This window comes from Salvelinus sp. IW2-2015, linkage group LG13 (assembly GCF_002910315.2).
Source record: "Salvelinus sp. IW2-2015 linkage group LG13, ASM291031v2, whole genome shotgun sequence".
Classification (NCBI taxonomy): domain Eukaryota; kingdom Metazoa; phylum Chordata; class Actinopteri; order Salmoniformes; family Salmonidae; genus Salvelinus; species Salvelinus sp. IW2-2015.
Window position 1 is genome coordinate 2868168 of NC_036853.1, and position 25224 is coordinate 2893391.

At 40.9% G+C, this 25224-nt stretch overlaps 1 protein-coding gene and 1 long non-coding RNA gene across 4 annotated transcripts in view; both read left to right on the forward strand.

The window, feature by feature from the left end:
• Positions 1–25224, forward strand: part of LOC111972080 (uncharacterized) — a 258803-nt gene that overhangs the window by 39274 nt on the left and 194305 nt on the right. The window lies entirely within an intron of this gene.
• LOC111972368 (chemokine-like protein TAFA-5) overlaps positions 1–25224 on the forward strand; it is a 109751-nt gene that overhangs the window by 29027 nt on the left and 55500 nt on the right. Inside the window, exon 1 of one of the 3 annotated variants that reach the window (XR_002878426.3) lies at positions 17360–18297. The exons of the other annotated variants lie outside the window; for them this stretch is intronic. The gene's annotated coding sequence lies outside the window, so the exon portion shown is untranslated. Of the gene's footprint in view, positions 1–17359; positions 18298–25224 lie in introns of those variants that run through there. 3 annotated transcript variants of the gene reach the window in all.

Here is a 25224-nt window from a genome sequence, read left to right on the forward strand (position 1 = left end):
AGACAGGAAATGCACATCATGTTTAGGGGTTTGTTATTATCTTCCCTTTCATTTAAACCCTCCTCTCCGAACCCCCTCTTCCTCTGTGGAGTTTAGTTCATTGAGATTGTTTCTTGAGCTCGGTAGCCACAGGGACAGCTGGTTTATGGCTTGCCTTGAGAATGTCCTTGTGTGCTTTGCATAGCAATGACCGGGAAACAGATATAATTTCCKAGCTGAATTTAAAATAAATGTATTCCCATTTGACCTCCGGGCAATAAAATTCATAAAGTGTCCTATCTTTTATGGGTACATTAACTTTTTCCCCCTCCACTCCCAATACAGTGTGTGATGTTGGAGCAGGAAATGTGGCTATCTTCAATGGAATGCTATAATGTCATTACATCTCAGGCCAAAACTATATTTTAGCCTAAGCATTATTTTATATCCGTAATATCTCAAAATGATATTGCTTTCAAATGTTTTTACCTATTCAAAGCCCTTGCTGAAATCCACTGTTCATATGTATYTGAGGTCAAATTGGTAATTGGACCGTTAAAATGCACAGTTGAGTTTCTCTGCATATCCCTGATATTTTTTWGTGACATTACCGTAAAAAGCCTTAGTTACAACATATTTGAATTTAAGTACAAGACACTTCCAATCGGTGCAGCCACTCCAGATGCACCACTCCAGGAGGCTAATATTTTTGTTATTGTGTTACATGCTGATAGGGTCATCTTTCGTCAGCAGTGTGATTGACTACACTGTCATGGTTGTCATTGGTTGTATGATGACGGAGGCGATTTATCACCCAGGTGTTGGGATTGGTGCGCTGCCACTTCTCTCTGGGATCTTTAGTTAACGGTGCGGTTTGCTCTTGCACTTGACTTTTCAAATCTTCTTAAAAGTTACAAACCGTAAAACTTCAAATAAATGCTGAGTCTCAAATATCCGCCTGTCCCTTTTAATGGCCGGGCAACGGCACCCCTTTTCAGAAAATRAAAGCCCATTTCAAATAAACACTAGGTCTAAATGAATTGTTTACGAAGTTGCCATGAATTACCATGAATTGTTAGCGAGATTTAATGTTGATTTGTTACATTAAATAATTCAGTAATGACTCGAAAAAAGGACGGGAATCAAACTAAGACAAAAKAAATGTGACACAGTATAAATACAAAAAACAAATATTACAATGCTGGAAGTGAATGCTGTTATTAAAAAATWAACTATRCAAATGAGCAAAAGCTGTGTGCATTAAGGAAATAGACGCCTGGCTCAAATAGAATCCTGTCTCTAGTAAGTGTCTCTTGTGTTCAGTGATTTAAGAAAATAAACACCCAGGAGAGCCTCACAGTTTGAGGAAATACCCTTATCTTTTTAGCCTAATACGGCTATTTACTTACTTTTGTAGCTCTTCATCAGAAGCACACTTTTTGTAAGTAGTTAACTGTCCTCTCCAAGTTTAGCTGGTATTTAGACCGAATGGATTTGACAAATGTGATTGGTTGATGATATGACATTGGCCTACGTCTCATCTTGCGCTGCACAGAATATCGGATCTCACAATGATTGTAAAAGTGTTTAACATCACCARTATCACATCTTTATGATATATATCTTGTCAAAAGTGCAATGTGACTGCARAAGAGACAGGTTGGAATGTCTGACTGAAATACGGGACAAATTTGTTGATAAAATGCAGGACAATGCAGGTGTAAGAAGATGGCACCGATAGAGATGGCAGCTTCGCTTCTAGTCCTTAGGAAACTGTGCAGTATTTCGTTTKTTATGTGTTATTTATTGCATTGTTAGCCCAAAAAACTTGAAGTGTTATTACATACAACCGGGAAGAACTATTGGATATCAGAGAGACGTCAACTTACCAGCACAACCTCCACTACAATATGGAATATGACTTTCCCAAAGCGGGTCCTTTGTCTGCACCTCCCAGGGCATTTGAACTGATTCTAGAGGCCGACCCAAATCAACGCCACCGGAGGAGAGGGTGTCGGAGCGGTCTTCTAGTGAGGCTTCGGAAGCGCGCACACCACCCACCGCTCCCGAGTATATTACTCGCTAATGTCCAGTCCCTAGTTAACAAAGTCAACGAAATCTGGGCAAGAGTTGCTTTCCAAAGAGATAGAGAGTCCATACAGCCAAACCATATATCCTGAGGCTGCATTTATTGTAGCTGGGGATTTTAACAAAGCTAATTTGAGAACAAGGCWACCTAAATTCTATCAGCATATCRATKGCTGTACATGAGCGAGTAACACGCTCGACCATTGCTACTCTAACTTCCGTGATGCATACAAGGCCCTCCCCTGCCCTCCTTTTGGCAAATCTGACCATGACTCCATCTTGTTGCTTCCCTCCTATAGGCAGAAACTAAAACAGGAAGCRCCTGTGCTTAGGTCTATCCAACGCTGGTCTGACCAATTGGATTCCACGCTTCAAGATTGATTCGATCACGTGGACTAGGATATGTTCCGGGTAGCCTCAGATAATAACATTGATGTATAGGCTGACTCTGTGAGCGAGTTTATAAGGAAGTGTATAGGAGATGTTATACCCACTGTGACTATTTAAACCTTCCCTAACCAGAAACCGTGGATTGATGGCAGCATTCGCACAGAGCTGAAAGCACATACCACCACATTTAATCATGGCAAGGCGACTGGAAACATGACCAAATACAAACCGTGTAGTTATTCCTTCTGTAAGGCGATCAAACAACCAAAGTGTCAGTATAGAGACAAAGTGGAGTTGCAATTCAACGACTCAAACACGAGACGTAAGTGGCAGGGTCTACAGACAATTACGGATTACAAAAATAAAACCAGCCCCGTCACGGGCATCAACGTCTTGCTTCCAGACAAATTAAACAACTTCTTTGCATGCTTTGAGGACAATACAGTGCCACTGATGCAGCCCGCTACCAATGACTGTGGGCTCTCCTTCTCTGTGGCCGATGTGAGTAAAACATTTAAACGTGTTAACCCTTGTAAGGCTGCCGGCCCAGACGGCATCCCTAGCTGCATCCTCAGAGCATGCGCAGACCAGCTGGCTGGTGTGCTTACGGACATAGTCAATAAATCCCTATCCCAGTCTGCTGTCCCCACATGCTTCAAGATGGCTACCATTGTTCCTGTTCCCAAGAARGCTAAGGTAACTGAACTAAATGTATATTGCCCCGTAGCACTCACTTCTGTCATCATGAAGTGCTTTGAGAGACTAGTCAAGGATCATATCACCTCCACCCTACCTGTCACCCAAGACCCACTTCAATTTGCTTACCGCCCCAATAGGTCCACTTACGATGCAATCGCCATCACACTGCACACTGCCCTATCCCATCTGGTCAAGAGGAATACCTATGTAACAATGCTGTTAATTGACTACAGCTTAGCATTCAACACCATAGTACCCTCCAAACTCATCATTAACTTCTCTAGGGTAGGGGGCAGCATTCGAAATTTTGGATGAAAAGCATGCCCAAATTAAACTGCCTGCTTCTCGGTCCCAGAAGATATGATGTTCATATAACTGGTAGATTTGGATAGAAAACACTCTAAAGTTTCCAAAACTGTTAAAATAGTGTCTGTGAGTATAACAGAACTGATTTGGCMGGTGAAAACCTGAGAAAAATCCATTCGGGAAGTAGTTTTTGGGGGTGTTTTGTAGTTTTCTATTCAATGCCATTACAGTATCCATTGACTTAGGACTCAAATTGCAGTTCCTATGCCYTCCACTAGATGTCAACAKTCTTTAGAAATTGTTTCAGGCTTGTATTGTGAAAAATGAGGAAGTAAGAGCAGTCTGAATGAGTGGACCCTAAAGTGTCAGWGAKCTTTTWCATGCGCGCGACCGAGAGAGTGCCTTTCTTGTTTACCTTTTATATTGACGACGTTATTGCACGGTTGAAATATTATCTATTATTTAGGCTAAAAACAACCTGAGGATTGAATATAAACATCGTTTGACATGTTTCTATGAACTTTACAGATACAATTTAGATTTTTTGGTCTGCTTGTTTTGACTGCGTTTGAGCCTGTGGATTACTGAAGAAAGGTTTTTGGATATAAAGAGACTATTGAACAAAAGGAACATTTATTGAGTAAATGAATGTCTGCTGAGTGCAACCATATGAAGATCATCAAAGGTAATGGATTAATTTTATCTCTATTTCTGACTTGTGTAACTCTTCTACTTGGCTGGTTACTGTTTGTAATGATTTGTCTGCTGGGCTATGTTCTCAAATAATCGTAAGGTATGCTTTCGCCGTAAAGCATTTTTTAAATCTGACACCGTGGTTGGATTCACAAGAAGTTMATCTTTAAACCTATGTGAAATATGTTTTGTTTTCTGAATTTTTATAATGAGTATTTCTGTATTGAATTTGGCGCCCAGCAGTTTCACTGGCTGTTGAAGAGGTGGGACGCTAACGTCTCACGTACCCTAGAGAAGTTAAGCTTGAGACCCTGGGTCTCGTCCCTGCCCTGTGCAACTTGATTCTGGATATCCTGACGGGCCGCCCCCAGTTGGTGAAGGTAGGAAACAACATCTCCGCTCTGCTRATCCTCAACACTGGTGTCCCACAATGCACAATTCTCAGCCCCTCCTGTACTCCCATGTTCACCCACGACTGCGTGGCCATGCACGCCTCCAAATCAATCATCAAGTTTGCAGACGACACAATAGTGGTAGGCTTGATTACCAACAACGATGAGAGGAGGGGAGGTGAAGGCACTGTGGTATCAGGAAAATAACCTCTCACTCAATGTCAGCAAAACAAAAGAGATGATCGTGGACTTCAGGAAACAGCAAGGGGAGCACCCCCCCTATCCACATTGAAGGGACAGCAGTGGAGAATGTGGAAAGCTTTAAGTTCCTCATGTTCATATCACCAACAAACTGAAATGGTCCACACACACACAGAGGGTGTGGTGAAGAAGGTTCAACAGCGCCTCTTCAGCCTCAGGAGGCTGAAAAAATGTGGCTTGTCACCGGAAACCCTCACTAACTTTTACAGGTGCACAATTGAGAGCATCTTGTTGGACTGTATCACTGCCTGGTACGGCAACTGCACCGCCCACAACAGCAAGGCTCTCCAGAGGGTGGTGCAGTCTGTACAACGCATCACTGGGGGCAAACTCCCTGCCCTCCAGGACACCTACAACACCCGATGTCACAGGAAAGCAAAAAAGATCATCAAGGACAATAACCACTCGAGCCACTGCCTATTCACCCCGCTTCTATCCAGAAGGCGAGGTCAGTACCGGTGCATCAAAGCTGGGACAGAGAGATTGAAAAACAGCTTCTATCTCAAGGYCATCAGATTGTTAAACAGTCACCACAAGCACAGAGAGGCGGCTGCCTACCTACAGCCTTGATATCATTTGCCACTTTAATAAATTGAACACTAGTCACCTTAATAATGCCACTTTAAGAATGTTTACATATCGTGCATTACTCATCTCATATTTATATAATGTATACTACATCCTTCACAATCTATTCTTCACTATCTATTGCATCTTAGCAGCTCTGTCACTGCTCAGCCATATATTTTATACTTATATAGTCTTATCCCATTCCTTTACTAGATTGTGTGTTTTAGGTTTTGTTGTGCAATTGTTAAATATTACCTGTTAGAATCCTCTGCACTGTCGGATCTAGAAGCATAAGCATTTCGCTACACTCGCAATAACATCTGCTAACCATGTGTATATGACCAATACAATTTGATTTGATTGAACTGTTAGCCTCTTACAAACCATCTTGATCTTACTTTCTGTTTCATTGAATCCGTGTAGCAAAACAGAATGTAAGCTCGCAAGATCAATATCGTTCGTACGAGGCTAGCGGAATGCAGGACAAAGGGCCAAAAAGCGGAACTGTCCCGCACAATCCGGAACATGCGGTCACCCTAGAACCAACCGAACTAGGGTTCACAGCATGTTCCCATATCTCTGAAGTAGCAACGTTAAATAATTACTACACTGTTATTATAACATTATCAAACAATATCAATATCAGAATGGTTTGTGTGAATGCTGCCCTATGGGATATTAAAGAGTACATTATACATCAAGATACTGATGATGGGGATAGGGATGGCTATTAAGGTACAAACAGCAAGGGTAAAATGATGTACCTATAACTAAAGGTACAAAGGACATACCTTACAGGGTACCACTAGTGACAAGCATTTGTACCCCTTTAGTTAACAAATCTGAACCTTTATTTCTGAGACTGTATATCCTATGGAGTGACATATACCTATGGCTGGCCCGGCAATTAGGCGGCTGCCTATGGCTGCAGATTCACACGGGCGGTATTTTCAAAGCTAAACTGACCAGGAAGCACCTCCAACAACCCATAAAACCTCACATAATTCTGCCCAAAAACAATGACAATTTCCCTCAACCAGTGGCATATGGGCTTTTTAGGTGAGCGCTTATGCCGCCCTGTGATAAGCAGTGCCCGCTTTGTCAACGGCAGGGGAGCAAAAAATCCTCTAACACAAATCATGTAGCAGATATAGCCAGGGCCGGCTCCAGGCATAAGCGACCGAAGCGGTCTAAACTTKTAGTAATCATGGCCGAATACCGAACGGGCACGCAGGGCACATGCCCAGGGGTCMCTGACCTCCAGGGGGCCCCCATTGATTTTAAGGGTCAGACACACCGATAAATCTGACTGCCGATAGGTACCTAGCACCTCTGCCCAGTTACCCTTTGGTTGTTCACACAGAGTGAGTGGACCTGGCTGCCAAGTGGGTGGGCCTATGCCCTCCAAGGCCCACCCATGGCTGCAACCCTGCCCAGTCATGTTAAATCCATAGATTAGGGCCTAATGAATTTATTTCAATTGACTAATTTCCTTATGACCTGTATCTCAAGAAAACTTTGAAACTGTTGCATGTTGCGTTTACATTTTTGTTCTGTATATATACACTACATGACCAAAAGTAGGTGGACGTGCTCATCAAACATCTCATTCCAAAATCATGGGCATTATTATGAAGTTGGTCCCCCCTTTGCTGTTATAACAGCCTCCACTCTTCTGGGAATGCTTTCTACTATATGTTGGAACAATGCTGTGGGGACTTCCATTCAGCCACAAGTGCATTACTGAGGTCGGGCACTGATGTAGGRCRATTAGGCCTGCCTTGAAGTCGGCGTTCCAATTCCTCCCAAAGGTTTTCAATGGGGTTGAGGTCAGGGCTGTGTGCAGGCCAGTCAAGTTCTTCTACACCGATCTCGACAAATCATTTCTGTATGGACCTCGCTTTGTGCATGGGGGCATTGTCATGCTGAAACAGGAAAGGGCTTTCCCCAAACTGTTGCCACAAAGTTGGAAGCACAGAATTGTCTAGAATGTCATTGTATGCTGTAGCGTTAAGATTTCCCTTCAATGGAACTAAGGGGCCTAGCCCGAACCATGAAAAACAGCCCCAGACCATTATTCCTCCTCCACCAAACTTTACAGTTGGCACTATGCATTGGGGCAGGTAGCGTTCTCCTGGCATCCGCCAAACCCAGACTCGTCCGTCAAACTGCCAGATGGTGAAGCGTGATTCATCACTCCAGAGAACGAGTTTCCASTGCTCCAGAGTCCAATGGYGGCAAGCTTTACACCACTCCAGCCGACGCTTGGCATTGTGCGTAATGATCTTAGGCCTGTGTGTGTTGCTCAGCCATGGAAACCCATTTCATGAAGCTCCCAATGGAAGGTTTGTGCTGAMGTTGCTTCCAAAAACTGTTTGGAATTCGGTAGTAAGTGTTGCAACCGAGGACAGACGATTTTTACGCGCTATGTGCTTCAGMACTCAATGGTCCCATTCTGTGAGTTTGTGTGGCCTACCACTTTTCGGCTGAGCCGCTGTTGYTCCTAGATGTTTCCACTTCACAATAACAGAACTTACAGTTGACATGGGCAGCTCTAGCAGGGCAGAAATGTGATGAACTGACTTGTTGGAAAGGTGGCATCCTATGACGGTGCCTTTCTACTGCCAATGTTTTCTATGGAGATTGCATGACTGTTTGCTCTATTTTATACACCTGTCAGCAACGGGTGTGACTGAAATAGCCAAATCCACTCATTTGAATTGGTGTCAACATACTTTTGTGTATATATAGTGTAACTAGCATACTAGGAATATTATAATTAAATCACAATGGATTTATTTTTGAATGAAGCAGCTGCCTGTTAGCTGTCGAGAGTCGCTGGAGTAGCTAGCTAGCTGTGTTGTACTAAATRGTGATGTTAACCGTTTAGCAAACGTTAGCTAGCAAGTGAACTGGCACWGGCAGTATAGGAAAATGGACAGTGAATGGAATTACTTCATCATCTTGTTAGTTAGCTAGCTTGGTTAAGCATTTAGTTTTGTGTGCATTGTGCTGCACTTATCACCCCATTCATTTCATATAAAGTGTGTGTGACTGTCTAGCCCAATTATCAATCTAACATTAACTAGCTAGCTAACTAATGAGCAGGTGCACATTATTAAACTGAACCTAACAAAAAATCAGTCCTCAAGCACAAATCTCCTTAGCTAGATGTAAAAGATTGCTCTAGAAAAAAATGTTTTATGCAGCTTTATTGTTTTTGATACAGTTKCTAGAACAATTCTGATGGAAAGGTGGTGGATTATACCAGGAAAAGTTTGGTTGTCACTATTTACCACAGCCACAAAGTAAAAATGTCCTATATTGTAAAATAATCATGGGGGGTTTAGCTATAATTATGACTTTGTGGATGTGGTAACTAGTGACAACCAAAAAGTTTCCTCTTCTTTTCCTTTTTCTTGTCAGTTCTGTCTGCTCCCCCACATGAAGTTTGTGCTCTCTGATTGGCTCAAAGTCAAGTTCTAGGCCACAAGTCGAAATGGCAGGTTCTTTGGTACCAGGTCAGTTAACAGCAGGGCCGTCTTTTGTTCTAGCAAGGGAAGGAACGGCCTCCTACTGTGCTAAATGCCGATGGGCAGTCTGATTTCTCAGTGTGTATGTACCACTAGTCACTCTAACTCAGATGTCATTAACATGGCATAAATCATGGCAAAACGTGTAGAATTGCAGGAAATTTGCTTCAAAACTGCAAACACTAACCCTAACCAACCAACTCCCACTTAGGGCCCCCAAAAGGCTAGAGTCGGCCCTGGATATAGCCTATGGTAGAAAGAGTATGTGGCCCTTTCTGTAGCATACTGTGGCTGGAGATAAAATGTATGACAATGTAAGGAGACTGACACTTTTTAAAGCATGCACGTTTCTCCGATCAAATAGCCTGACCTAAATGGCGCCCAATCAAATAAAAAATGCACTGACATGTTAACAAACACAATATCCTAAAAACAGGACAGGTCAAAGTAAAATGGACAATCAGGCGACTCACAACTGCTGTCCAGGAGTTTCACCCCGTGGGCTAAATTGTCATGATCAGTGGTTTCAGTTTGTATCCATTTTTGTCAAGCTAGCGGAAAAAATATATACTTGTGCATTTTCCACTGTGTAAACACATTGATTCTCATTGCAAGTAGGTTCAGGATAACTCCTGRTAAAGCTGGGTAGATGATATTCAGAGCTTAAATAGTCAAATTGATTAGTCACAGGAATCAGGACMAATAAGGCCAATGCAAGTGCCTGTTTTACAAACAGTTGGACTACCACATGGATGGGCTTTCATAAAAGTTCAATGCAGCAGCACTGTAGGCTACACCCCAGTAGGCACGGCCGATGTCTTTTGGATGTCTTTTTTTTGGCTCTGACCAGATGTCTTTTTTTGTTTGTTTTACAAACGGTAGGCCTACCACATGGATGGATGGTAGGCCCACCGTCAATGCCCGGAAAATAAGTATTTTCAACTTTAATTCAGAACTGAAAATTAACCTGATTTCAACGTCCGATAAAGACGTCTTTTAACCTTTTTTTCAGAACCTAAAATGAACCAAAATTCAGTGTATGGAAAATACTGTTTTAGATAACTTTTCAAGTTAATTTTGTTTACTGAGACTATTGTAGATTTGCGTGGGTAGAGGAGGGTGGCAAAAAAAAACTCCCATAAGGCAGCTTAACGGCCAAGACTGGACTTGCTAAACCAAACAATACTTTCAATATGGAATATGACTTCATGTTTAAATTACAGTATGTGTATTTCGCTTTTAAGGCAGTAATTGCTGCACCAATTACTGCAGCACAAATAACAACAATCTCCCCCCTGTAATACATAGCTGCTTAAATTTGGTTTGAGGTGTCTCTTCGAATTTCCAATTCAGCCACTACTGTGAGTGAGAACTGAACACACACACGCACACACACACACACACACACACACGCACACACAATCGGATAGTGAGGTAATCATACTCCACGTCTAGATTTGTGACCCCCTGTGGGGTTGATTGACACTTGGAGACCTTGATTTGAGTCTTCTGTCTATCTTTGACAGGGCAAACCAAGTTGCCTTGAGGCTCGACCTCTCTGTTTATCTCTGAGAGCTTAGAACTTTTCACATAGGCAAACAAACTGTCCAACAATGGATGAATAGGTCTTGTTAGGTTAGACACACATCATGCCAACAGATGCTCTGTCCTTAGATATTGGTTATTTTAGTGGTTCTTATGCATTTATTTCCAACAACATATTCATTGATGCTTTGCTCTTCACAATAAGCCTATGTCAGATGTTTTGACGTGTGTCCTTGATGCATCACTAAAGGAATGAATCCAAAAATAATAACCCACCCACCTGCACAAGCTGCTTCATGTGTAAAGCAACCTACTTATCGGGTAGTGTTGGCGACCTGAGCGGTACTTCCCAGGTGTCTGCATGACAGGTTACTTCAAARGGTGGATTTACAGTGCAACACTTCTTCTAAATTGCCAAACAGCGAACCATCATCTTCAAGTTCACCAACTCGCTACTGGGATACCATCCCAGTGCAGGCACCAGGAGCCAGCCTTAACATATTCAAGTTCCCTCCACCTGCCATATCTCATCTTATTTTATTCTCCCTGTATTCATCTCCTTAGGATACCAAGGGCACTAATGGCTGTTCCTCTTATGTGGGAGACATTAAAATGTCAGTGTCATTAATGTAGTCTACACTGGCACTGGCTGGATGTCATTAATGTATTTGACAACGAGCCACCTAGAAGGCCAAGTATTGCATAGGATATACTAGTGTTGCCAATGGCCATATTATTATATAATAAACCGCAGAGCTGAGAGCTGTCATCAACTTGCACTGGAAATACATTTAGAATTGTCCAAGAAGGTGAGGTGGGTGGGCATAATGCTTATGTATGACACCATCTATGAATTGTTGTGGCTCACAAAAGGTTTTCAGGCACAAATATGCAACTGTATGGTTGCCTAGGCGTTCACCGTATAATTTATTCATGAGCTATAAAAAGTCTAGAAAGGTAAACAAACAGTGGTGATGTGTAAATTGCATTTTTGAATTCATTTCTATGCAGAGCTTCCACCCTCCCACCCACACAAACATGAACACAGACACATACTCTTGCGGTAGAGGGACCTGAGAAGTGTTTGTCAGCAGAGTAAATCAGAAGCTTTATCTATACTCACCCTGTGCTTGAATACAAGGTGCGTCAAATAAACACAAAATAATGTATTGCAGCACCCACCACAAAACCCACTCCCTAAAAACTCAAGATAAGACAAAACCCTGCAAGATTACACAGCACTTCACCAACCAACCTACCACAGATAGTCACATACCATTATTCACACACCGCCTCCCACTACTCTCAGCCGGAGACAAAACCCTACACGCTTACTCCGTCAGACTGCATTMCAGCCTCAGAAACAGGGGGACCAAAAGGGGCGTGACGCGTATAGAGGGAGCTGATGAGGCGGGGGGCGGGGGGGAACTCATTTAAACGTTACACTGCCCAGATTCTTTCTAGTTCAGCAGGTGTGCTCTCTCTTCACCGGCTCCTAGGCCTCCCGGTGGTCACCACATGCCAATTAAATTCCATTACTCAAGAGGAATCTCACACCGCCACAAATTAATTGCAGAGTGCCTAGAGGAACAAAAGAACGAAAGAAAAGAAAGGCGTACTCTAATCTTTAGTGTAATGTTACTGCCTCAGGCATCTACAAAGCCCTTACTCTCCACCTCCCCATTGGTTGGTGGCTGGGATCATTTWGAGAAATGCACCATGCACCCCATTTCAGTAAATCCAGTTTTACRCAAGGCACCCGTACTAATTTATTGTGTGCAATACGCTCACATTTACATACACTTCAATCACCATAAAATATATGCAGATTGTTTGCATATTACATTTATATTGAGAAAAGGATGCAGTGGATTCTTTCAGCAGTTTACCAGCAATATGGTCTGTGAAATGTCACAAGTTTCCATACATTTAATCATGTATTCCTCACTCATGCAATTTACCCTTGAAAAGTTCTGCAATAAGCTCAGGACAGTAAAATCKATTTAAAGTTGACTGCTCTGAAAACTTCCTTGATTTCCTCATGCCAAACAATCTGTGAACGTCAGAGACACGGAATGCAATACAATAGTAGCAACATGTAGAGGGTTGGGCAGTTCCATTTCCTTGATGACTTGAAGATGGATGATGTCTAAGAGTGTCCAGGTTCATATATCTCACTTTCTTTTCACATGAAATAAGAGGCCATTGATGGACATCAGTGTGAGAAAGGTAATCGATGAGAAAAAAAGCACACAATCAAAGGGTGGCTGGGGACATTGATGGAGTTTCATGACAGATCCGGAAGTGTTGAAGGATTCGATAAGCACCTGGGCCTCTCTTAACTCTCCTGTYCTCAAAAGCTTTGCGATCAATCTCCCTGCTCTAATTTAAGAGTAGCAGGAATTGGATGGATAAAGTGGTTGGTGGTTAAATCTGTAGAGATGGGCCCCAGGGGTCTGTAGCTAGAATTATTTCAATACTTCCTTTCCTTGTGTCCTTTCCCTTACAGCCACTGATCAGACAGGATTACGGAGGTGAGTGTCATCTGGTGGAGGCCTATCCAGTCCTGTCTGCAATCAGTGGTCATGGAGGGAGTTACGACTACTGGGACTCATCAACTGTCCCCTACCTGTACCTACAGAGAGCTATAMATCCTTCAGCTTTGCAATCATTATCCATTTTAACATGGTAAGATTAAATTCAGTTCATGAACTGGAACCTCCCTCATTGAAATGTATGGTCTCTTCCCAATACATTTAATGCGTTGAACTATTGACCCCAAAGTCTATTTACTGAAGCCATCCCTCTCCCACAACCCTCTCTGCCTCCTTGTCTCCCTCAGAGCACCCCMGGCCCATCTTTATCAGTGCAAGGCCAGATGCATCCTGGGTGGTTTAAGCCATCCATTATCAACACAAGGCCAGGTGCTTTGTGGGATGGCAGATCAGAGGTCTCCCAGGAAGCTGATTGGGTCTTGTTCCAGTAGGGAAGGAGAAGCCTGGCCGATAGCAAAGAGGCACAAGGGACAGAAGGCCAGCACTGTAACTTATGGCAATGTGATGACCTGCATGAGAGGCACACACTATTAGCTAGCTATGTGGCTATTTCTCGACTACACCATTCTGCAGGACAGAAAAACTGTTTGGCAATAATAGTAGTTAGACAAAAAGTGTGTCAWGGGAATGTTGTTTATGTTCTTTATGTTTCAGTGACTATATGTTGACCCAGCAACTTCCATACACATGTTGTTGGAAACAGGTTGGTGTGGGCAGAAAAATGTATTATGAACCTACAACAATCCCTACACTATACAGGCCACGGTAGTGGTGTAAGCCTTGGAGAGTGTACACAGTATTCAATAGTCAATTGCTTTGAAGTTTCTGGACAATAATTGAACCAACAGAGACATAGACTGTTCCTGAAAATGCCCCCACAGAAGAAGTTTTCTGGAAGGTATCATCACGATTCAATTTCTGCTTGAGAAAACAAATGCATTCACATTTTGATCCTGATCTTTGATAATGCTCTTATGACCTAAAAAAGTAAATGCAGATTTTTTTAATGGTAAAGCGAATATGTAGAATTAACTACAAGATCTTTAATTTTGGTAAATCTATTTTATTTAGGGAAATCCCATTGAGGCCATAGCCTMTTTTACAAGGGACCCCTGTACACAATCATACAAATTCACAATATWTACAATTCCAATGCAATAAAAACACAATATTTACCATCAATTTAAGAAAAGTAAGTTAGAAAACACGATCATTCCTCAATTWAAAAAAAGTAATCAACTAGCTGTCTGAACTGCCCGACCCGCACCAATTCATGCAACTTTAGAGAGTTCTGGAGATCATTCCACAAGCAAGGTGCAAAAAAACTAAACACAGATCTACCTAACTCAGTGAAGACCAAATGGATCTCCAGAGTTAGCCATCGCTGTGATCTGGTCTAGTGACTCATATGCCTGTAATTTAACAATGAAGCAAGGTATGGCGGAAGTTTGCACAAGAGGGCTTTATAAACAAAAAGAGAGCAGTGCATTACGAGACTTGCTACTTTCTGATACAGTGATGTGTACTGAACCTATCGCCCATAATAAAGCATAGTGCGCAATGATAAACTGCGTCCATTGGCTTCAAAAGAGTGGCAGCTGCATTCATATAGACGATATTGCCATAGTCTAAAGCCGGAATGACCGTCGACTGAATGATTTGTTTTCTGCTATTTAACAAAAGGCATGTCTTATTCCTAKAAAGGAAGGCCATTTTTTATTCTTAACTAACTCATCAATATGCTTTTTGAAAGATACCCTGATATTTATAACAATGTGAGCACCATTTTCTTTAAAAAATAACCTATACTTAGTTTTGCATTAAGTACCCGCTTCAGTTCAACAAAGGCTTTCTGTAAAGCAAAAAAGGCAGATTGTAGTTATGAAAGAGCCTTGTCAGTAGCCTATAATCTAAAGATAATTTGCTCTGGAGAATGACCTTTTACAATGTTTTTCAAGTACATGTACCATGCTGCCATGGATACAGAGGCAGAGAATCATGTGTGGTTAGGCTTTTCTACAGGGCTACAAAATGTATACTATTTTCCAATAGATGAGTATACCGTATTTGCTGTGATATTCTCTTAAGATAACTATATTATGGCACACAGTCATTAGAAGAGCCAATAGTGTAGGTCTACCTTAGGGGACAAGGTGGTACAAAAACATTGGAAAAGGGGAGGATGGAGAACAAACGCCTGGATTGTTCTCCATCCTCCCCAGATTCAGAATATATACTTTTCATAATCATGACACGCTTTGTTCAAGAGCTATTGGAGATTGAAATACAAAATCTTAAAATATTTTTATGAAAAGGTGTTGATTGTTCTCCATCCTCCCCAGATTCAGAATATATTATGTTCATAGTCATGGCATGTGTGGTTCAATAGCTATTGGCGATAGAAAACCGAATATCCAGTGTAAAACTAATTTTAGCTCGATGTTAAAAACATGGTCCAGCTATAGCAAGTGGAAAATATTCCCAATACCTTGCTGAGTGAAAATCGACCACAAATGTTTCAGTCATTAACTCAAACTAGCATCATCAAAGCAACTTTGTAACAGACCCGCTGGTGTTTTCAAATCTGTGCGCGTCATCCGCTGTCTCAGACGGACAGAGAGCAGACAAWATGAACCGTTAGAACATGCATTTATTTGTCTGCTGAATTACACTTTTATTCTTCAACTCTGTTATACAGACTCTTGTTTATAATGAGAGGGATAAAGATAGGCATATTTGTATTGTTGATGTGTTGCTGTAGTCGTGGATGGATCAGACGAACAGATAGGCCTAGAACGTAAACAAAGAAGCATCATRAGTAGGCTACCTGGAGAAATCTGACCTGCAATTTGYAAACAAAGCTGTTGTACTTTGAAGTGACACAAATGGCAACTTAATTAATTTTCACTTTCGTGAAAATACACTTTTGTTTATTATACTACAGTCATCAACACTAAAGAAAACATTTTTATCACTTTAAAATGGACATACATCAATAATTTATGAGCCCATTTCATAGAGGGTTAACACTGGACTATATTTAGGAACTTCCTTTGAAGAGATGGTGACTGCGCCTAAATAGTTGTTTGATAGTCTAAATTCAGTGTACTCGTCTTTAACTGCCATTTCCAGATAGTCAGACTYTTCCCACATGCCATCTCATTTTTCTCAGCTTCAGAAGCATCTGCATTCAMCAAATATGGTGTGGTTATCCTTATATATATTATCCAGTCTTGCCCAGAGGGAATTGTTAATATGTTGTACATTTTTATTCTAGTTAACATTTTCTTTGGAAAAATGCCGCAAAAATGAATTATCCATGCATATCTTAAGTATTTTACAGATAGAAACATTTAATAATATTTATGCACAAACTGCTATGGTCCTGGAGTGTCTTAACAAATTAAAACCAACATTTTTAGGCTGTCTTCATCCAGTATACAGAAAAATGGATTTGCATGATATGAGTTATCACCGAATTTTTCGAAAAATAGTAATACAAAAAAGTGTTATTTGTGTCTAAATTCAACTGGTATAAATTGATTGTAATATGATTAAAGGGGGGAAAAAAATATGCAATGAGGGTGTGATGCCTGGCCTTAAAAACTTTTACTCCAGTGAGCTAAATCAGGGTCACAGAGTGTTTATTGGTAGTCTTAAACAAATGTACTTTGAAACAAAAGTGTACACATCACACACATGGTTATGGGCTTAAAACAAAAAGAAGACACCTGTACCATGTCAGATATAGAGTTGAAATGTATTACATTTTGAGTTTGCATCCCAATATTACACTTTATATATATCAAAGAAGACTGAAATATAACAAAACCGTTAACATAAAACTGGATTTTCGTTGTTTAAAAATATGTWTATTAATTATGAAATTMTGAAYAATATTAATAACRTTCCACCCATGAGGCCACTAGAGGGGGATTTGGTCATTTGACTGCAGGAAAGTGGTACAGCAACCCTCATAGTGTCTTGATATGTTTCATAAAGGTGTTTTGAATGCATGTAGGCTATATTCAAATGATACCGATTTATTTTTTCCTCGTAGCTTATTCCTGCACCCCCCCATGTTTTTATGTTACGCATTCTAAGGCATGTGCATAATGCATGCATGCACTCAATCTGGAAAGGGACATTAATTAAATGGAACTAGCTAGGCTGCAACACCACGTTCACATTCCCAAATTATCATCGATGCATGGGAGGAATCAAAGTCTTTGTGCGAAATGTGAGAGGTAGTCATGGGTCTAACGGAATCATGTCYCCCGATATGCCCTCAACCGAAAACAGCCTGTGGAATTGCCCAGAGATAAAACACTAATGGCTGTGACGTCACGTCGAGAGCTCAGTGAAAGTCGCTCTTGAAGCCGCGGGTAARAACGGGGGCAAGCCCGAGAGGTATTGGTATATTGAACAGTATAGTGACGCCGCAGTGTCTCCACGAGCTGCCCATCATTAATTTCACAAGTTATCCGGGTATTTGCATTACATGGTACTGGACCTGATGCTCAGCGTAGTCTGTGAGCAGTGAGCTCCTATTTGATGTGGTTTCATCTTGACTTCTTATCCATCAGTTTTGGGAATATTGTGAAACACAATGGAAAGAGTCGAAATGGGTACAAGACGAAGAGAGATATAACTTGGAGACAGCGAAGATGGACGTTTCCCAAACCGGCAGCCACTGTCTAGTTAGTGATATATCTCATGCGGAAAATATCGAGACAAATTTCATTTTACGCAATTGCTGCAAAGTGTTCCGGTGGCGCAGCCGTCTCATATCATACTAGCCATCCCGGAGAGTGGGAATCACAGAGTCACTGCGCTCCAAGCTCAGAGAATAATTTGCGGTGAAAAGCAGATTAAATTAAAGTGAGAAAATGCCTCACTTCAAATGATGTGATGGTCTAACGACTTGAACTTTTCTCTCCACTATAGGCTATCTGAAGAACGRAAAGGTTGCATTAATTTGGAATTGAAGGGATCATATAAATTATCTGTCATGGATTGTGCCTATTTTGTATTTTACTTTGAATTTAAGCCAACGGAGTAGCCTTAGGGAATCAACTCACTTTTCTTTTAAACACTGCTGCATTGGATCAGAATGGATTTGTCATTGTAGCCAACTGCTGCTGCTGAAGACCGCGCGCTCCGTCCGGAATTTCAGACTTTTTTTYCCCTCAACGATGCAGCTCCTTCGACTAGCGTGGGCTTTAACCGGAGCCGCAGTCTGCTGTTTTGTTATCCTCCTCATTCACTCACACGTTCTAAAAGAAGGTAATTCCTTATCCATCGCTCTTCTTGGCTTTGTAGACCACTATTCTGAAACACATGTTTTATTTCACAAGCCTATGGCAATCTGTTAAAATATCATAGCCTATATTTATTCATGAATTCACGAGTAACGTTAGCATACATGCGTTGTGAAGAGGATTGGGGGTGAAGCGGATTGGGGGTGAGGAGGATTGGGGGTGAAGAGGATTGGTGGTCTGTGCTTCAACTGTAAGACGCCTTAATGTCCCATAAAATACTGATTTTAATCATTCATAGATTTGTAAGGTGTAGTTTTAATAAAATATCTCAACATCTATTATTACAGTAAATAACATGCCTGGTGCAGAGAAAGAGAGGGATAGAGAAAGAGAGGGAGATAGAGAGCAGTGTGTTGGGAGCAAGAATAGAGAGGTCTTTTGTAAAAAAAAAAAAGATTTCGTTATTCTTCAATAGATGGCACCAGAGTCACACTGAAGGACAATGTCAGGGTCAATGGTAATTACATTTTAGCATAATTACATAATTATTTCTTGTGACTAAGACATACATTACTCGGTTAGATGTTGCAACTGCCATTCACACTTGAATAGAATGCCAGCCACATGTTTTGGCGTTTTGAAAAGGTCTGTTGTAATCACATATTTACAGACACAGTGCTTGCACACACTTCATGAACTTAATTTTGATTCACAATACAAATGTGTGCCCAGTAATATGTGAATGCAACTGTGACAGAAAATAATTACATTAAAATGAATGTCATGGGGAGAGTTGTTGCAGGAAAGTCAAACACACAATAAACTCTCCTTCCTGGGTGGGTGGGTAGTCCACTGCTTTGTGAGGGGTGCCTGTAATGGGTGACGYGGCGTGTCTCTTTCTCCTGCAAGGGGGCTTTGTGGCAATATATGGCACAACCATTTCTAATCCTACTTCGCCCCAYGTTCCTTCCGGATCTTGGTGAGAAAGGCTGTTGAGAAAGCGCCGTTGTGAGAAGTAATTGCTCTTCCATACCCGCCGTATATGTGACCAAGTGATTAAGTGCGAGTTCACAACTTTGTTATGAGATTAGAGACATTTTTTCATAAGCTTTATTGGAATGGACGAGGGTGTATACATACTGAAGCTGTGAGAGCTATTGAATGTGGCTGTGTTTGCTTTGAGCAGATGCAGTAAAACATGCTCCCATTTTCCAAAGCTGGTGGGATGTGGGCCATATTATTTCTCGCTAAATTGTGGTCAAATGCTGGTTTCACACACATTGTGCCCTAGTGTGGGATCTCTTCCTTAGTTTTGTCTCATCTCAGATTGTATTTTATTTGATTGCGTACAACAGTATAAATCACTCGTAAAAGAAATACCCCATATGGAAAAATCACATGATTTCACATGTGACATTTCCACATATTTTGCACATGTAAAATCATGCGTTTTTGGGTAACTTCACATGTGATGATACTTCACATGAAGTTTCACATGTGGATTTTCACRTGATAGCATAACCTTTCACATGTGGGTTCAAATGTCACGAGATTGTACAGGTGAAGGGTAACGTGATGTGTTCCAAAAACACGTTTTCWTATGATTTCACTTGTGAARTGTCACAAAGTGTACCAAAAACACGTTTTCATATGATTTCACGTGTGAAATGTCACAAAGTGTACCAAAAACARGTTTTCACCTGTCRTGTGAAATCATGTGATTTTCCACATGTGAAATCATGTGGTTCAATATGTGACATGAAACTACAGTGTTAGCCATTGCTGTTAATTTKGCGGAAAATGTGTCATTTTACTGTACATTTCCACAGTAATAGTGTTTTGCTATATACACTACCCTTCAACAGTTTGGGGTCACTTAGAAATGTCCTTATTTTTGAAAGAAARGCAATTTTTTGTCCATTTAAAATAACATCAAATTGATTAGAAATACAGTGTAGACCTTGTTAATGTTGTAAATAGCTGGAAACGGCAGATTGGCCCATTATCAGCAACCATCACTCCTGTGTTCCAATGGCACGTTGTGTTARCYAWTYMAARTKWWWAAYTTWRWWWRKCTAAWTGATCATTAGAAAACMCTTTTGCAATTATGTTAGCACAGCTGAAAACTGTTGTCCCGATTTAAAGAAGCAATAAAACTGTCCTTCTTTAGACTAGTTGAGTATCTGGAGCGTCAGCATTTGTGGGTTGATTACAGGCTCAAAATGGCTAGAAACAAAGAATTTTCTTCTGAAACTCGTCAGTCTATTCTTGTTCTGAGAAATAAAGGCTATTCCATGCGAGAAATTGCAAAGAAACTGAAGATCTCGTACAACTCTGTGTACTACTCCCTTCACAGAACCGCGCAAACTGCCGCTAACCAGAATAGAAAGAGGAGTGGGAGGCCCCGGTGCACAACTGAGCAAGAGGACAAGTACATTAGAGTGTCTAGTTTGAGAAACAGACGCCTCACAGGTCCTCAACTGGCAGCTTCATTAAAAAGTACCCGCAAAACACCAGTCTGAACGTCAATAGTGAAGAGGTGACTCCGGGATAATGGCCTTCAAGGCAGAGTACCTCTGTCCACTGTCTGTGTTCTTTTGCCCATCTTAATCTTTTTATTTTTATTGGCCAGTCTGAGATTTGGCTTTTTCTTTGCAACTCTGCTTAAAAGGCCAGCATCCCGGAGTCGCCTCTTCACTTCACGCCTCCTCACTATTGGCAATTTCTAGAATGGAATAGACATAATTTCTCAGAACAAGAATAGAYTGATGAGTTTCAGAAGAAAGTTCTTTGTTTCTAGCCATTTTGAGAATGTAATCRAACCCACAAATGCTGATGCTCCAGATACTCAACTAGTCAACTAGTTTTATTGCTTCTTTAATCAGGACAACCGTTTTCAGCTGTGCTAACATAATTGCAAAAGTGTTTTCTAATGATCATTTAGACTTATTAAATKATAAACTTGGATTAGTTAACACAACGTGCCATTGGAACACAGGAGTGATGGTTGCTGATAATGGGCCTCTGTACACCTATGTAGATATTCCATAAAAAATCTGCCGTTTCCAACATTAACAATATCTACACTGTATTTCTGAACAATTTGATGTTAAATTAATGGACAAAAAAATTGCTTTTCTTTCAAAAACAAGGACATTTCTAAGAGACCCCAAACTTTTGAACCCTAGTGCATTTACTATGAATTGCAATACACTTGGGTACTTTTTGGCACGAGTTGCAAGTTAATGTACACAGAAATTCCAATTATTTTCAAAACTGGAGAATGTGGAATTTGGTTCACTTTCTGAAGTGACTGGAAGTTAAATGGAATTGACATCAACATTGGTTAGCACACCTGGGACAGACACAACAACACCTATGATTTGAATTCACAGCCTCTTGGAAGCTAGCAACATGAATTTCCTGCTTCACCACCAGGTCTGTGGCCGTGACAGATATCGGCCACAGATTTATTGGCAAGAATACATTTCTTCACTTTGCTAAAAGTTGCCCGGAATCAAGTCAATAATYGTGCAATTATCTGACAATACCAACGAAAAGTAGCTGTGCTCAGGGACACTTGACATTAAGGTCTAGATTTAATCAGATCAAGCATAAACACGTGATTGCCAACACCCACATAGCTGGTGCAGATCTGATAGAATCTAGCCCTAAAAGTGCATAAATGCTATTGGGATTTGAAGTTGCAGTATTTTAGTCTGGAGTGCATTAATGTCTCAGCACTGCCACAATATGGTTATTTGTTACCARGAACATGTATCCACACACTCTCAMATATAAGAGTATGGTTACRGTACAGTGTTGTTCCCTGGTGTACAAAAAGGTCAAAAGTRCACATAAGGTGCCTTCGTAGGTACACAGGAACTCACATGGGACTTTTTAGGGTACATGTGCGGATAATCTTTTATAATGGTACATTTTCTACCCAATATATTCAATATAATGCTGAGTTCGTAACCATGTGGGAGGTGGGAATTTACCAGTTGTGAAGTCGTAAATACCAGTTGGATGCATTCATGTGTTTGAACTTGTTGAGAAACGAATGTAAAAGATGCAAAAACAGAGATCAGGAAGCATAGAAATAGCTCACATAAAACAGATCTACTGCTTCTTAGACTTGCTATTAGTAAGCATGATAGATCTATAACACATATTTRGTCAGGTCGCGCAAAAATGTACATATTGCAGCTTTGTAAGAAATTACAAATTCACAGCATCAAGTTTTCATTAAGTTACTGGAAAATGGACAATAACCTCTTTACAGTGCAGCTCATTACTGACACATTCTCGTGCAAAGTTTGCAGAACAGGGTCAAAGGAGTTGCTCAACTTGCATCGCCATAACTAACCATCAAACTACTGCAACACTTCCATTGACGGTTGGCACAAATACACATATATTTAATCACGTGCCAAAATATGCCAATGAGCCCCAACCAGTACATTGCCCCCACCCATATTTTAAAACGCAATAATGATCCTAGCTTATATTCAAAATATTGTGTAGAAAAAATATCCTGTTATCTACAAGATACCAAATTGTACCATGTGAGTTTAAATCTCTTTTACGCTCACAGATCTGGTGGTGTAGCTGCACTGTAGCAGGACATTACAGGTTGGTAGCGAGCAAGGGGTTATTAGTTTAATTCCCATTTAAGACTGAATCCCAATGTTGTTCACATAACACAATTATACAAGATTTTACAGCAAAAATAAGTCAAAAAGAATTCAGCAGAATACTGTCGTTTTATAGACGTAACACTGTCAAGTTGTATATATTWACATTATTTTTACTGCAACTTTAGGCAAAGTGCAGAAATGTATTCGTGGCAAWAAATATATAGCCAATCTCCATTATGTCCATAGACCTGGTGTCTCAGCAGGAACATTATTCCTAACATATTACCCCTTATCAGAGTCTCACAATGTTGAATGTTTTGGTCTTCATACCCACCATTCATTGACTGAACATGTTTAAATAACTGTGTTGAATCTTCTCTCATGTACAGTATGTAGYGATGAGTACCCAATACTGCCTATAAGTACAGTGCATTCGGAAAGTATTCAGACTTTCTCCCCCAATTGCTCAGTTCGGCCGGGCGGCCAGCTCTAGGAAGAGTCTTGGTGGTCCCAAACTTCTTCCGTTTAAGAATGATGGAGGCCACTGTGTTCTTGGGGACCTTCAATGCTGCAGAAATGTTTTGGTACCCTTCCCCAGATMTGTGCCTCRACACAATCCTGTGTCCGAGCACTATGGACAATTCCTTCAACCTCATGGCTTGGTTTTTGCTCTGACATGCACTGTCAACCGTGGGACCTTTATATAGACAGGTGTGTCCCTTTCCAAATCATGTCCAATCARTTGATTTACCACAAGTGGACTCTAATCAAGTTGTAGAAACATCTCAAGGATGCACCTGGGCTCAATTTCRAGTCTCATAGCTTAGGGTCTGAATACTTATGTAAATAAGTTATTTCAGATTGTTTCAAAAACCTGCTTTCGCCTTGTCATTGTGGGTTATTGTGTGTAGATTGATGAGGAAACATTTTTTTTAAATCCATTTTAGAATAAGGCTGTAACGTAACAAAATGTGGAAAATGTCAAGGGGTCTGAATACTTTTCTAATGCACTGTACAGTATGTCTAAGCTCTGAGTGAACTCTCAAATCATCTATAAATGATTTACCCACATGCATAACTGCTAAAATGATACCGCATTTTAAAGTGTCAATCCTCTGAGCATTAACAAATGAGTTACCAACATTTATAACTGCTAAAAAGATACCATTAAATAAAGTGGAAACCGGCTGATCATTTATTAATGAGGTAGGCCTACCAATATTTATAACTTTWAAAAAATGTAGCTTCAGAGAAAGTGGAAACCTTCTGGCTATTTATAACAACATATATTCTCCTCAAAAATGCAATACATAGTGAGAACAAAATGTAATTTAATAGAAAGATACATTGGGGAAACTATTTTATTTGCAGTGACTAAAATCTATAGCCTATCATTGGTATAGTGAGTAGCCTAGCTAATTCAGATAAACGGGGTATTTTTCTCTCCTTTTATGGCAGTACAAATCAGAATAGAAATTCAAACCAGATKAACTATTTAAAATACAACCTAGGGTTGCATGGTCCCCTTCTGTGTCTTCATCTGTTTTTTTCTTGTTAAGCATTTTCCCATCCTGGAGCCTGAGATCTTATGGGAATCTGTGGGAGAGAAGAGGAATTTATRACAATTTAGCTTACTATCATCATTATCATGATTTATATTGTCCGTAGAGCTCAGAGACAGGATTGTGTCAAGGCACAGATCTGGGGAAGGGTACCAAAAAATGTTTGCAGCATTGAAGGTTCTTGAGAACACAGTGGCCTCCATTGTTCTTACATGGAAGAAGTTTGGRACCACCAAGACTCCTAGAGCTGGCCGCCTGGCAAAACTGAGCAATTGGGGGAGAAGGGCCTAGATCAGGGTGGTGACCAAGAACTCGATGGTCACTCTGACAGAGCTCTAGAGTTCCTCTGTGGAGATGGAAGAACCTTCCAGAAGGACAACCATCTCTGCTGCACTCCACGAATCAGTCCTTTATGGTAGAGTGGCCAGACGGAAGCCACTCCTCAGTAAATGGCATGTGACAGTCCACTTAGAGTTTGCCAAAAGGCACCTCAAACTTTCAGACCAGGAGAAACATGATTCTCTGGTCTGATGAAACCAAGATTGAACTCTTTGGCCTGAATGCGGCACAAAGTACAGAGCGATCCTTGATGAAAACCTGCTCCAGAGCGCTCAGGACCTCAGACTGGGGCGAAGGTTCACCTTCCAACGGGACAACAACCCTAAGCACACAGCCAAGAAAACGCAGGAGTAGYTCCGGGACAAGTCTCTGAATGGTCTTGAGTGGCCCAGACAGASCCCGGACTTGAAC